Genomic DNA, 12210 nt, shown 5'->3' with positions numbered 1-12210 from the left:
GGTGGGGGTGAATATCGTCTTAAGGAGAGCGTTTACGCGCCTTGAAGCATCTTCCTATCTTCTTATCTTCTTCTCAACCACTTCACGGATTTCCTCCAACAGCTCTTGGGTTGCTTACACCTGTTTTTGAAATTCTCCAACTGATGTAGGTATGGTGGTCATTATTTTGATAGATGATGACATTTTCGAAATGGAAGTTATGAGTGGTTATTTTTCAAGGTGAAAGTTACGTACAAGTGCAAAGTGGTGTGAAAGTTACAAGTGGTGGTGGTGGCCTTTTGAAGTTTCAAGTAGTGGTGAAAAGTGCTATTCAAGTTTCAAAGAGTAATATATTACTGAAATTAATTAACGGTCACAACCAGTTTACTATAACAAGAGAAGACTGCATCAAGAGAAAGGATCACACACAACATCAAAATATTATGTCTTAATGTACTTTCCTGCTTAATCTTAGTTTGTAGACATGTTAGTTTGTAGTCCACAATTCTGGCAGTATCGAAAATGTAATCGTTCTCCGGCAATACCATGGTTCTTGTAATCGGTTTTCAGCAGAACCAAAAACTTGTTTCAGCAGTACCGAGATGTTGGAAGGAATCATCTTCTAAGGTGAGCTTTTCCGCAATGGTGATTATTTAAGTATTTCTACTCCTTTTGAATTGGATCTTCACATATTTCCTCTACTTTCCATCGCTTCTCTACATGACCCGTCTTAGCCCATTTTAATAATGTGTCAAAAGAATCGGTAGAACATAAGGAAGAAGTGATTCTAGGTAAGATTTCCAGCTCTAAGTAGTTTTGATCTTTGAAAGACCCTATGATTTGAGATGAATCGATTAGAAAGTTGTTGTTTTGGATTTCAAACTGTGTTTGGGAGAAGAAAGGATTGATTTAAGGTAGGAAACTCATTTAAGATTACAGTTCTTACATTAACTTCTATGATTTTGTGGATTTCATAAGATTAGGGTTTCTGGAAATAGAAATTTTCCTTTATTCACTTTTTTTGATGGAGTTCCAATGGGGTTTTCGGTCTCTTTGAAAGCTCCTCGTTCTAAGCTTTCCAACGAGCCCATCCACGCCCAATTCCAATGTAAAACGAACAGGTTAGAGCCGTTTTAGTGCCCAAAAAGGGGGGAAATCGCACCTCGGGTGAAAAACCGAGTCAAAGGTCCGCCAAAACTGCGGACGTCCGCCAAAACCAACCCAAATTGGGTCTGATCTTGGACGAACATCCGGCAAAATCCCAGACGTCTAGCATGTCAGTTGTCTTCCCGGCAACTCAAACTTCAAAAAATCATAACTTGATCATATCTCCTTCGATTTCGATGCTCTTGTACTCTTCCGACATGCCGGAAACGCGTAATTTCTATTAAAATTGATTACAAAAATGGTTGGAGACTATATAATGATGTTAATTTCGAAATACTTGGTGGGGGCCTAATTTGGCTTACCATTCTTCTTCCGTTTGACCTCGTTTTGTTCCGGGAATTGGGTATTTGTGTTTTGGTTCATCTCTTGTGTAGCCTTATGTACTTGTAAAGTTTACATTGCAGGTGTACGGTGTTGTTACGTCCTAGGCTATGAGTGCGGTTTGGGGCATGACAAAGTTGGATGAGGTTGGGGCCAACCCTCACACAACCTAACATTACCTCAACCCTAACTCAACTCAACTCGATCGAGCTTCGGGTTGATGAGGGTTAACACTAACCGAATATGCCACGAAATCTCTCAGCCCTAATGTAACCTGTCTAACCCGATGTTTTCAAATCAGGTTGAGTTAGATTCAAGTTAGCGCCGGGCAGAAACAAAAGAACATACAAAAAATTTATGTTGGGTTCTGGGTCGATCACGATAAAATTAGGTGACAGGTTCAAGGTTCGGTCGGGTTGCCCCAGACTCAACCCTAACCCAACCCAAATCCAAACCAACCGCATGTTGGGCTCGACCCAAGTTGAACCCTAGATATTCTAATAAAAATTTTCATATATATTACTAGCATTCTTGGCTAATGATATGCTGGGGAGTAAAATAATGGGCCCAGCCTCCATCAGAACGTTAGGTGTAAAATGGTGAACCCCACCTTTATGCATGGGCATGGGGTGGAGATCGTGGGACCCACCCAATCAAAATTTGAGGTAGAATGGCGGCCCCACCCTATCAACACATTGGGTAAAATGGCGGCCTCACCCTATCAAAACATGAGTTTCAAATTGGTAGATCCTACTCATGCTAATGTATGTGTAAAATGATGGGCTCTTCATGCTATGCATGAGGTGTAAAAAAATACACTCTAGAGATATGTTCCATGGAATTAGTTTTTCAATAAATATTTTCGGGATTCGATAGGGACCATGGCAGAAGTCATTTCGCGGCAGGGCTGTTGCATGTTGGAGCAGCCACATAGGCTCACTTTTCAGCAAATTTTGTCTTATTTATGAGGGGGCTGCTCTCACATGCAACAGCCCAGCCCCAAAATGCCTTCTGTGATGGTCCCTAGCAAATCCCATCATTTTCAAAGGAAAGAAACTTTGTTTAGTACAATAGATGTGGAAAAGTCGTATATCCACAACAAGCCGTCTAGCTACCTTCTTTTCCTAATAGAATCAGTTGTGAATAATGAAAGGATTTGATATTGACATGTCCTAAAATTTAGTGTACGATCTATCAACATCCGTTTTCAATTTGTCTCCCAACTGCTTTCCTTTCTTATTATTGTGATCTGTTAAAATCAGAAGCCATCCATTGCGGGAAGAAATTAATGAAGTTCACAAGTAGCTACCTACAACCCAATTATTTCAAAGTGGAATATAAGGTATAAGTAGAGTGAACATGTATCATTACTGAGAAGGAAAGACACAGACAATTAAGTTTTAGAAAACGTTATCAATGGCTTCCACCCAACCAAATCAACTAGTAGTAGAAGAAGAAGAAGAAGAAGAAGATGATGAATCATTTCAGCCTGTGAGCCCGACCACAGAATACCTAAATAGTTCTGTCCTGTCACTTAGCATACTCGCCGTCTTTGAATCTGAGATCCCAATTGATGATTCTCAAGCTGTGACATTGCTCACAGATGAGTTCTTGCCTATCAACATTCGCTTCTCATCCATTCTAGTTAAGGGACACAATGGTTCACTACAATGGAAAAGAGTCAAAATTCAGCTCAAAGATCACATAAAAGTCCCAATTTTCCCCAAAGGCTTGTCGCCAGATAGATATGATGAATACTTGAAAGAGTACTTAACAAAGATCGCCATGGACCGGCTTCCACAAATTAGGCCTCTTTGGGAAATCCACATAATCAAGTACCCAACAAGTAGTGAAGCTGGGACTATAATATTCAAGCTGCACCATGCACTTGGCGATGGATTTTCGCTCATGGGTGGTTTGTTTTCATGCCTTAAAAGAGCCGACGATCCATCTCTTCCTCTCACTTTTCCTGCTTCTACTGTGTCTGAACCATCAAGGTCACATAGAGGGACAAGAATTTTCAAGAATTTGTCTGAAATATTTTCTGGGTGTTGGAACACCACGTATGATTTCACTTAGGGTGTGTTGCGGAGCACGATAGTAGAAGATGATCGGACCGCGATCAGATCAGGAATGCCCCGAGTAGAGTTTCAGCCAATTGCAATCTCTACAGTCACATTCTCACTCAACCATATCCAGCAGGTTAAGTCCAAGGTTGGAGGAGTAAGTTTTCTTACCAAACATTCTCTCTTTTGTTTCCTTTGTCAGTCTTATCAATCAAAAATCTGATTCACAAATTCCTCACATTAAGCTCTATATATTGTTGAGAAAATATGTCAGGCAAATTAGACCAGCTCATGCACAGACTAAATGGAAAAGTAGAAAATAAATACAAACTACAAGATGAACACCCACAAGATGAACACCCAGATTTTACGTGGTTCAAACAAGATGCCTACGTCCGCGGTCAAGAACAGGATTACACCGGGATTAACATATCAACCGCAAACCCACAAACAGTAACCCTACCCTTTTCTTGTCCTCTCAATCAAGACCGTATAGAAGAGAAATCCGGAGAAATAACCCAAGAGAAAATGCCAAGGAGAAAAGCCAAGAGGACTCTCTCTCTCTCTCTCCTCTTTGCCCCCACGAAGAGGCTCCTACCAATTCTAGTCGTGTGACAAAGGGTTTTTATATCTAGTTTTTTTTTTTCCCCAAAACCTAAACCCAACAGCTTTTCATTTTTACCTTCCGACCGCAACCACAACCCTAATATTAGGAAACTGTGGGGTAGGAAACAAGGCTACTTTCCCAACCCCCACAGACACACACACGCACATGGGATTTGCTAGCGACTATCACAGAAAGGCATTTCGTGGCTGGCTATTGCATGTGAGATCAGCCGCTAAGATGAATTAAATGAATAAGACAAAATCTGCTGAAAAGTGAGCCCGTGTAGCTGCTCTTACATGCAACAGCCAGCTGCGAGATGCTGTGAAACTACCGTTACTCCAAAAGCTTAAGCCGTTGGAGATGGTGTTATTTAATCTTTTATACTTTAAGAGATGCCTTTCTACGATGGTCCCTAGAAAATCCTATATGTGTGTGTTTAATATGTGTGTGAGAGATATCAGCCCAACCATGTTTTGATATATAATTGCACAAACACAGCTTGTCTTTTTTTTTTTTTTAATTGGTTTGTAAGAGCTTTTTGGGAGATGTAATAACCAGTGACCGGCTCTTTAAATAGTAAAAGAAAAGATTGGTTAATGCAATCATATATCAAAACATGGTGTTGCTGATATGATTTCCCTATATATATATATGAGAAAACGGTTCCTACACATATGTGTAGATAAGTTATCTACACACTAGCTTAAAATACAGTGGGGGCCATATTATTTGGGTGATCCAAACCATTCATTTTTAAGGCCCTCACATAGATAGGGTGTCCACAAAAAATCAGATCCATAGGATCATCCTAACCATTCGAACTGTGGAGGCAAAAAATGGACTAATTTGTGAAGGTTTAAAGACATCCATTTTACCTCCACAAATCATAGGGTTGGGATGATCCTATAGATCTGATTTTTTGTAGACACCCTATCTATGTGAGGGCCTTTAAAATGGATGTCTTGGATCACCCAAACAATGTGGGCCCCCACTGTATTTTAAGCTAGTGTGTAGAGAACTCTCTACACATGTGTAGGAACCGTTTTTTCTCTCTCTCTCTCTCTCTCTCTCTCTCTCTATATATATATATATATATATATATATATATATATATATATATATATACCCAATATACGTTTCAAAGGGGGACCGGCTGTATGGACCAATGGGAGGCTTTATAAACCACTTAAGCACAGTTAAGATCCCTGCACTGCAGCGCAGGAACGCTTCTCTCTCTCTCTCTCTCTCTCTCTCTCTCTCTCTCTCTCTCTCTCTCTCTATATATATATATATATATATATATATATATGAGAAAACGGTTCTTACACATATGTGTAGATAAGTTATCTACACACTAGCTTAAAATACAGTGGGGACCACATTATTTGGGTGATCGAAACCATTCATTTTTAAGGCCCTCACATAGATAGGGGGTCCACAAAATATCAGATCCATAGGATCATCCTAACCATTCGACCTGTGGAGGCAAACAATGGACTAATTTGTGACGGTTTAAAGACATCCATTTTACCTCCACAAATTGTAGGGTTGGGATGATCCTATGGATCTGATTTTTTGTAGACACCCTATCTATATGAGGGCCTTTAAAATGGATGGCTTGGATCACCCAAACAATGTGGGCCCCCACTGTATTTTAAGCTAGTGTGTAGAGAACTCTCTACACATATGTGTAGGAACCGTTTTCTCTATATATATACACACTAGCTTAAAATACAGTGGGGGCCCACATTGTTTGGGTGATCCAAGCCATCCATTTTAAAGGCCCTCACATAGATAGGGTGTCTACAAAAAATCAGATCCATAGGATCATCCCAACCCTACGATTTGTGGAGGTAAAATGGATGTCTTTAAACCTTCACAAATTAGTCCATTTTTTGCCTCCACAGTTCGAATGGTTAGGATGATCCTATGGATCTGATTTTTTACGGACCCCCTATCTATGTGAGGGCCTTAAAAATGAATGGTTTGGATCACCCAAATAATGTAGCCCCCACTGTATTTTAAGCTAGTGTGTAGATAACTTATCTACACATGTGTGTAGGAACCTTTCTCTCATATATATATGAGGAAAGTGTTTCTAGTCCAGCCAACTAGAGATCATTCTCTAGTCCACCACCCAAAAACACATGGGTCCCACATATTTTGTGGTGATCTAAAGCATTCATTTGATAGGCCTCATCATAGATAGGATGTCCACAAAAATTCAGCTTCATAGGATCTTCTTAACCCTTCGATTTGTGGAGTTAAAAAATGGATAGATTTGTGGCGGTTTATAGCCGTCCATTTTAAGCTCCACAAATCATAGGGTTGGGATGATCCTATGAAGCTAATTTCTTGTGGACACCGTCTCTATGTCAGGGCCAATCAAATGAATGCTTTGCATCACCCAAATATGTGGGACCCATGTGTTTTTGGGTGGCGGACTAGAGAATGATCTCTAGTCGGCCGGACTAGAAACACTTTCCTCTATATATATATATATATATATATATATATATATATATATATATATATATATATATATATATATATATGAGGAAAGTGAAGCTACACCACCGGTGTAGCTAACTTAGCTACACCGCCGGCTTAAAGTACAATGGGCCCACATTATTTTGGTGATCCAAAGAATTCATTTGATTGGCCCTCACATAGATAGGGTGTCCACCAAAAATCAGCTCCATAGGATCATCCCAACCCTACGATTTGTGGAGGCAAAAATGAATAGCTATCTGTTACGTAAGGTGTTTAATAGCTATAAAGAAATTTACATTTATAAGGTATTTAATTGTTAAAACAGAAATTCAAAACCATTAAATATTAGTAGCTACAAAGATATTCGGATTTAAAAGGTATTTAATAGCTAAAGGGAAATTTGTACAATTTTTATTTGCAGTGAAAATATTGTCCTAAAAAAGGACGAAAAAGTCATAATAGTGATGAAGGTTGTTATAAATAAATGAGTGAATACTAATTTCTGCAGCTGATTTATCTATAACAGACTGTGAATGATGTAGCCAGTGGGGTAATATTTTATGGAATCCAATTATATATGCGAAGGATGAATCAGAATTCAAGGGGAAAGCGTCTAACATCACTGGTACTATTGAATACAAGAATGGTGAATGGGTATCAAAATGTCCAAGATATGTTAAATGCAGATACATGGGGTAATCATTTTACCTTTCTGCAAGTATCCATCCCTTCATGTGTTGATGTAGAAAAAGCAAATCCTTTAGATTTTGTCTACAAAGCCAAGAAAATGATAAGGAGAAAGAGAAACTCAATGGCCTTTTATCTTACTGGTAAACTACTCCAAATGATGAGGAAGATAAGAGGGAGAGAGGTATGGAAGCTATTCAATTACTTATAATCCCTAAAATTCAGGAAAATTCATGGGTTTTTCCATCTCTCTCTCTCTCTCTCTCTCTCTCTCTCTCTCTCTCTCTCTCTCTCTCTCTCTCTCTCTCTCTCTCTCTCTCTCTCTCTCTCTCTCTCTCTCTCTCTCTCTCTCTCTCTCTCTGTTTTTTTTTTTTTTGTAGTGGGGGGGGAGGGGGGGGGGGGGGGTGATTTTGTCTCTAAATCTATGGTCTATAAAATGTATTTCATTAAATCATTGAAATTCGTGATTTAATCAATAAGTTGAACTATCTAAAAAAAATTATTTCCAATATGTCTATTAATACTACTCATTAAATCATTTAAATTTAATATTTTCTGGAAATATTATTTTTTTATTTGATGAACTTTATAATTTTATAAAAATGTCACAGTTAGGAAATATTTTTAAAAAAAAATAGATTTTATGGGCCTTTCATACAATGCTGAAATTTATGACAATTTCCCTGATCAGTTAAAGGAAAAACAATTCTTTGTCAATGCAGGCAGTCTCTCGATATGTACATTCAACCATCAAAAATTCCAGCACTGGGATCTCGAATTTGATCGGTCCAAGGGAGAAATTGGTGATGGGAGACCATCCAATAAAGAATTTCTACTTCTGCCTTGCAGGCGTGCCTCAGGTAATTTGAATTTCAATTACATCTCTCTTTTTATACATTTTTTTAATTTATTAAAAATAATGAAAATATTTTCCCTAATCTATAGCCATTTTTTAAATATAAAAGAACATTTCCCTAATATTCTATCCATAATATAGAAGGAAGTCATTGAGTGAAGAGAAGGAAACCTAAATTTAGCCAGGAAAGCTATCATTAGCCTTGAGGTTCTTATCAAGGTTTAAAATTTCGGTTTCGGTACAGGTTTCGATACTTGAAATTTCAAAAATTTCGACCATAACACACGAAATGAATATTTTATTTAATATTAAATTTCGGTCGAAATTTCGATAAAATATTATATTAATATTAAAAAAACAGTTTTTTTGGGTGAAATTTCGGAAAAACCGAAATTTCGGTTGAAATAAATGACCGTTTCGGTTTTGGTCAATTTCGATGTCGGTCTCCACCGAAATTTCAGATTTCGGTCGAAATTTTAAACCATGGTTCTTATTGGCACTTTCCAATAGAAAAAAGAAAGCCTTTATCAACCAACAAAAAGAAGGTAATGATTTTACTATTCTTAACTTTAAAAGTTTTATTTATTTCTTGCAGGAAACGTACATGATTTATTTATATTTATTTCTAACTGCTCCATCTGAATTTGCAGAGTCTAGCTATAACTATGGTGAGTTACATAGGAAATTTGACAGTGGTGATGACAATAGAAAAAGGATTTATAGCCTCCCAAGTGCTCATCTCTTGCATAAAAGAAGCCTTTGAGAAGATATATGAAGAAGCTTGTGGAAAGACTGGGATGGAATTTAGTTGAAATATCACACTTGAATTGCATTCTACAGCATGTATTGATCATACAATAATTTATGCCATGTACTTGAATCCTAAAGGATCAAAACAAGATATATAAAATGTCATGAGAGAGAAGAAAATGTTTTTTTTTTAATGCTGAATATCATTAATATAAAAAGGAAGAGACCGAGAAGCTCATAACAATATATACAGAACAAAAATAATACAAAGTACACAAAAACTATCATGGCCGTAAAAAATCAAATTTTAATATATTAGGAATCTCTAATCCTAGTTCTAGTCTGTTTTATTTTCTGGCTTCAATATTTCTCTTTCTTCAAACATTTGTAGTTGTCTTTTTGTTTCAATGGTGGATCAATTAATAGAGAAATAGCAACAACCAAGATGGCCAAGTACAAAAGCAACATAAAAGCAAAGGAAAAACTAAAAGAAAGAAAAAAGAATAAAGAAAAACAAAAAATAGCCATAAGTTCAATTTGATAATGACAACTATATATTAAAAAAGATTTACTTGGCACCGTGTATTACATGTAGTAACTTAAGTTTCTACTATTAATTAATTGCAACTTTCTTCTTGCATTGTATGTACATCATAAGTTTTTATCCGGTGCTCGGTCAACTGCTCACCTAATCATGGCACCCCCCTAAATATTTGATCCAATGACAACCGAGTTTTTCAAGGATGGCACATATGTTGTACCCAACAGTTATGCTAATGCGGGTGTTTAAGAAGGAAGAAGAAGAAGAGAAAATAGAAATAAAAAATACAACAAGAGAAGAACCAAAATGGAAGCAATGCTCAACCCAATTGATATTCCATCAATTACATAAGTTTATCAACATCCAAAATTCCCTCTGAAGATGGTTTCTAATTCTTTAAATAAATAAAAAATCGTTCAAGCTCCTCCACTATTTAGCTTAGGGACTAACATAACATTAATTGCATTGAAACTCACTAACTTTGATTGTTTTGGGCACCTACAGGCACAATCCACTAAAACTGTCATAACGTTCTAACCACTTGGCCAATTTTAGAGCACAAATACTTGTTGGAAATATCTCAAAGAGACCTACAACTTTGTAGTTTACCACTTTTATGATTCTGCCATTTAATAGACCAAAAAGGAGGTGTTGAAAATCGGTTAGAAGCTTTAATGCAGTAATGAACCTTGGAACTCCACCAAAAACACCTAGGCATCACATGGCTGCCATGCTGGCACTGCATCATATGCACACCAATAACTACACACCAATGCACAAACATCATATAAAACCCATCAAAACATAAGGTAAAATGGTGGGCCTCACCTGATGCATGTGTTTGAGTGGAGTGGACGGGATCCGCCCAGTCAAAACATAATGTAAAATGTTGGGCCCCAAATCGTATCAAACCGTAGGTCCCACTCATGCTAATGCATGGGTGTAAAATGATGGGCCCTAACCATGCTATAAATGAGGTGTAACAAACATCCACTATAGAAAAAAAATCCAGTAAAAACTTTCCATGTAAAAATTTTTATAGATAGATATACGTGGAAATGTCATATATATATATATATATATATATATATATATATATATATATAAGGGCCCACATGTATTTGGGCCCTCAAGCTCATATAGCTTACTCATATAAGCTATATGAGCATAAGCTATATGAGCTTCAAGCTCACAATCATTTTCCTCTATATATATATATATATATATATTGTTTACACTGCAAGCCATCTACCTTCTTTTCCTACTACTAGGCACGTTGTAAATGATTGAAAATGAAAGGGCTTCATATTCACATCTACAATCTATAAACAACCCTTTTCAATTCGTCACCCAACTCTTATAGCACGGTGCCTATTTTGGTTACTTTGGCTAGACTTAGCTACTCGCAACGATTAGCACATTTCCCAGTGTAGTAAAAGTTTCTACTATTGGTTGCAACTTTCTTCTTGTATTGTTACGTCGTACTCATACTCCAATTACACCAGAAAAATACGGAATGCGGATAGCTGCAAAACTTAATTATTTATGCTGTAAAACTTATCTATGTGAAAAGGGCACCTTTTATCAATGTAACACGCACTAATTTTGAAAAAGTTGTGGGAAAAAAACCCTCTTGCCCTTTCTGACACCATCAGAGCCTATCCTCGGATTTTGCGGGAGATAGTACATGTCATTCATTCTCTTGGGTTCAAGTTATTTAAAAGTACGTGTCGACTAGTGAATAACGTTCTCGTCCTCATACTGAAGACCGAGAAGGGATCGACTGACGCTGTAAAAACTCTGGCGGTAAATTTAATAACGTTGTTGTTTTTTAGTGTAAGGTTTTCGTTCTTTGGCAACGACGGGCGGAAGAACGTTGCCGGTATATTCTTAATAACGTTTCTGTTTCTGAGTCTAAGGTTTTTGTTCTTTGGCAACAACGGGGCGAGGAACGTTGGTAGTATATTATTAATAACATTGTCATTTCTCAGTTTAGGGTTTCCTTTTGTTGGCAACGACTGGCCGATGAACGTTGCTGGTATATTGTTAATAACGTTGTCATTTCTGAGTTTAGGATTTCCGTTCGTTGGCAACGATGGGTGGAGGAACATTGCTGGTATATTCTTAATAACGTTGTCGTTTATGAGGTTAGGGTTTCCGTTCGTTAGCAACGACGGGCCGAGGAACGTTGCCAGTATATTTTAATGACGTTGCCATTTTTGAGTTTAGGGTTTCCGTTCAAATCCTTAGCAACTTATGCAGTGCAGAAGCTTAATGAATCTGTAAGAGAAAAATAGCTTAATAAAATAGGATTTCCTTGATAACGTGACCAATATAATAATATTAAATGTCAGCCGAAAAAGAGACGTAAGAAATAATAACATATTCAAATCTAGATTTGAAAGAGAATGATTGATGTTGCGAGAAGGGCAATAGGGTCTTTTTCCCACCACTTTTTTAAGATTCGTGCATGTTACGTTGATAAGATAAAAGGTACCCTCTTCGCATAGATGAGTTTTGTAGCTATCCGCATTCACACACCAATGCACAAACACATATAATTTCAGGTACATAGCATCACAATATTATAAGGGTGATGATATTTCCCCCCTGCAGGCCTGCAGTACGCATTCACCCCTTATAATGTCAACAGTGGGCAACTTAAACGCTTTTTGACGTCAAGGGCCAATGGCACTGCCGGCCCGGGGGGAGGGGTGGTGAAAATATTATCACCCTATTATAA

The 12210-nt window shown here is 37.4% G+C and overlaps 1 pseudogene; it reads left to right on the top strand.

Annotated features, from left to right (window-relative positions):
* The first annotated feature begins 2883 nt into the window (after window positions 1-2883).
* Window positions 2884-8988, top strand: LOC143857648 (wax ester synthase/diacylglycerol acyltransferase 11-like; annotated as a pseudogene).
* Window positions 8989-12210: the final 3222 nt, after the last annotated feature.

The sequence above is a fragment of the Tasmannia lanceolata genome, unplaced genomic scaffold, assembly GCF_043159265.1.
Source record: "Tasmannia lanceolata isolate RefF3 unplaced genomic scaffold, GAP_Taslan_0.1 ptg000025l, whole genome shotgun sequence".
In the NCBI taxonomy this organism is placed as follows: Eukaryota; Viridiplantae; Streptophyta; class Magnoliopsida; order Canellales; family Winteraceae; genus Tasmannia; species Tasmannia lanceolata.
Note: the sequence above shows the minus strand (reverse complement) of the source record. Positions and strands in the feature narration are given on the sequence as shown.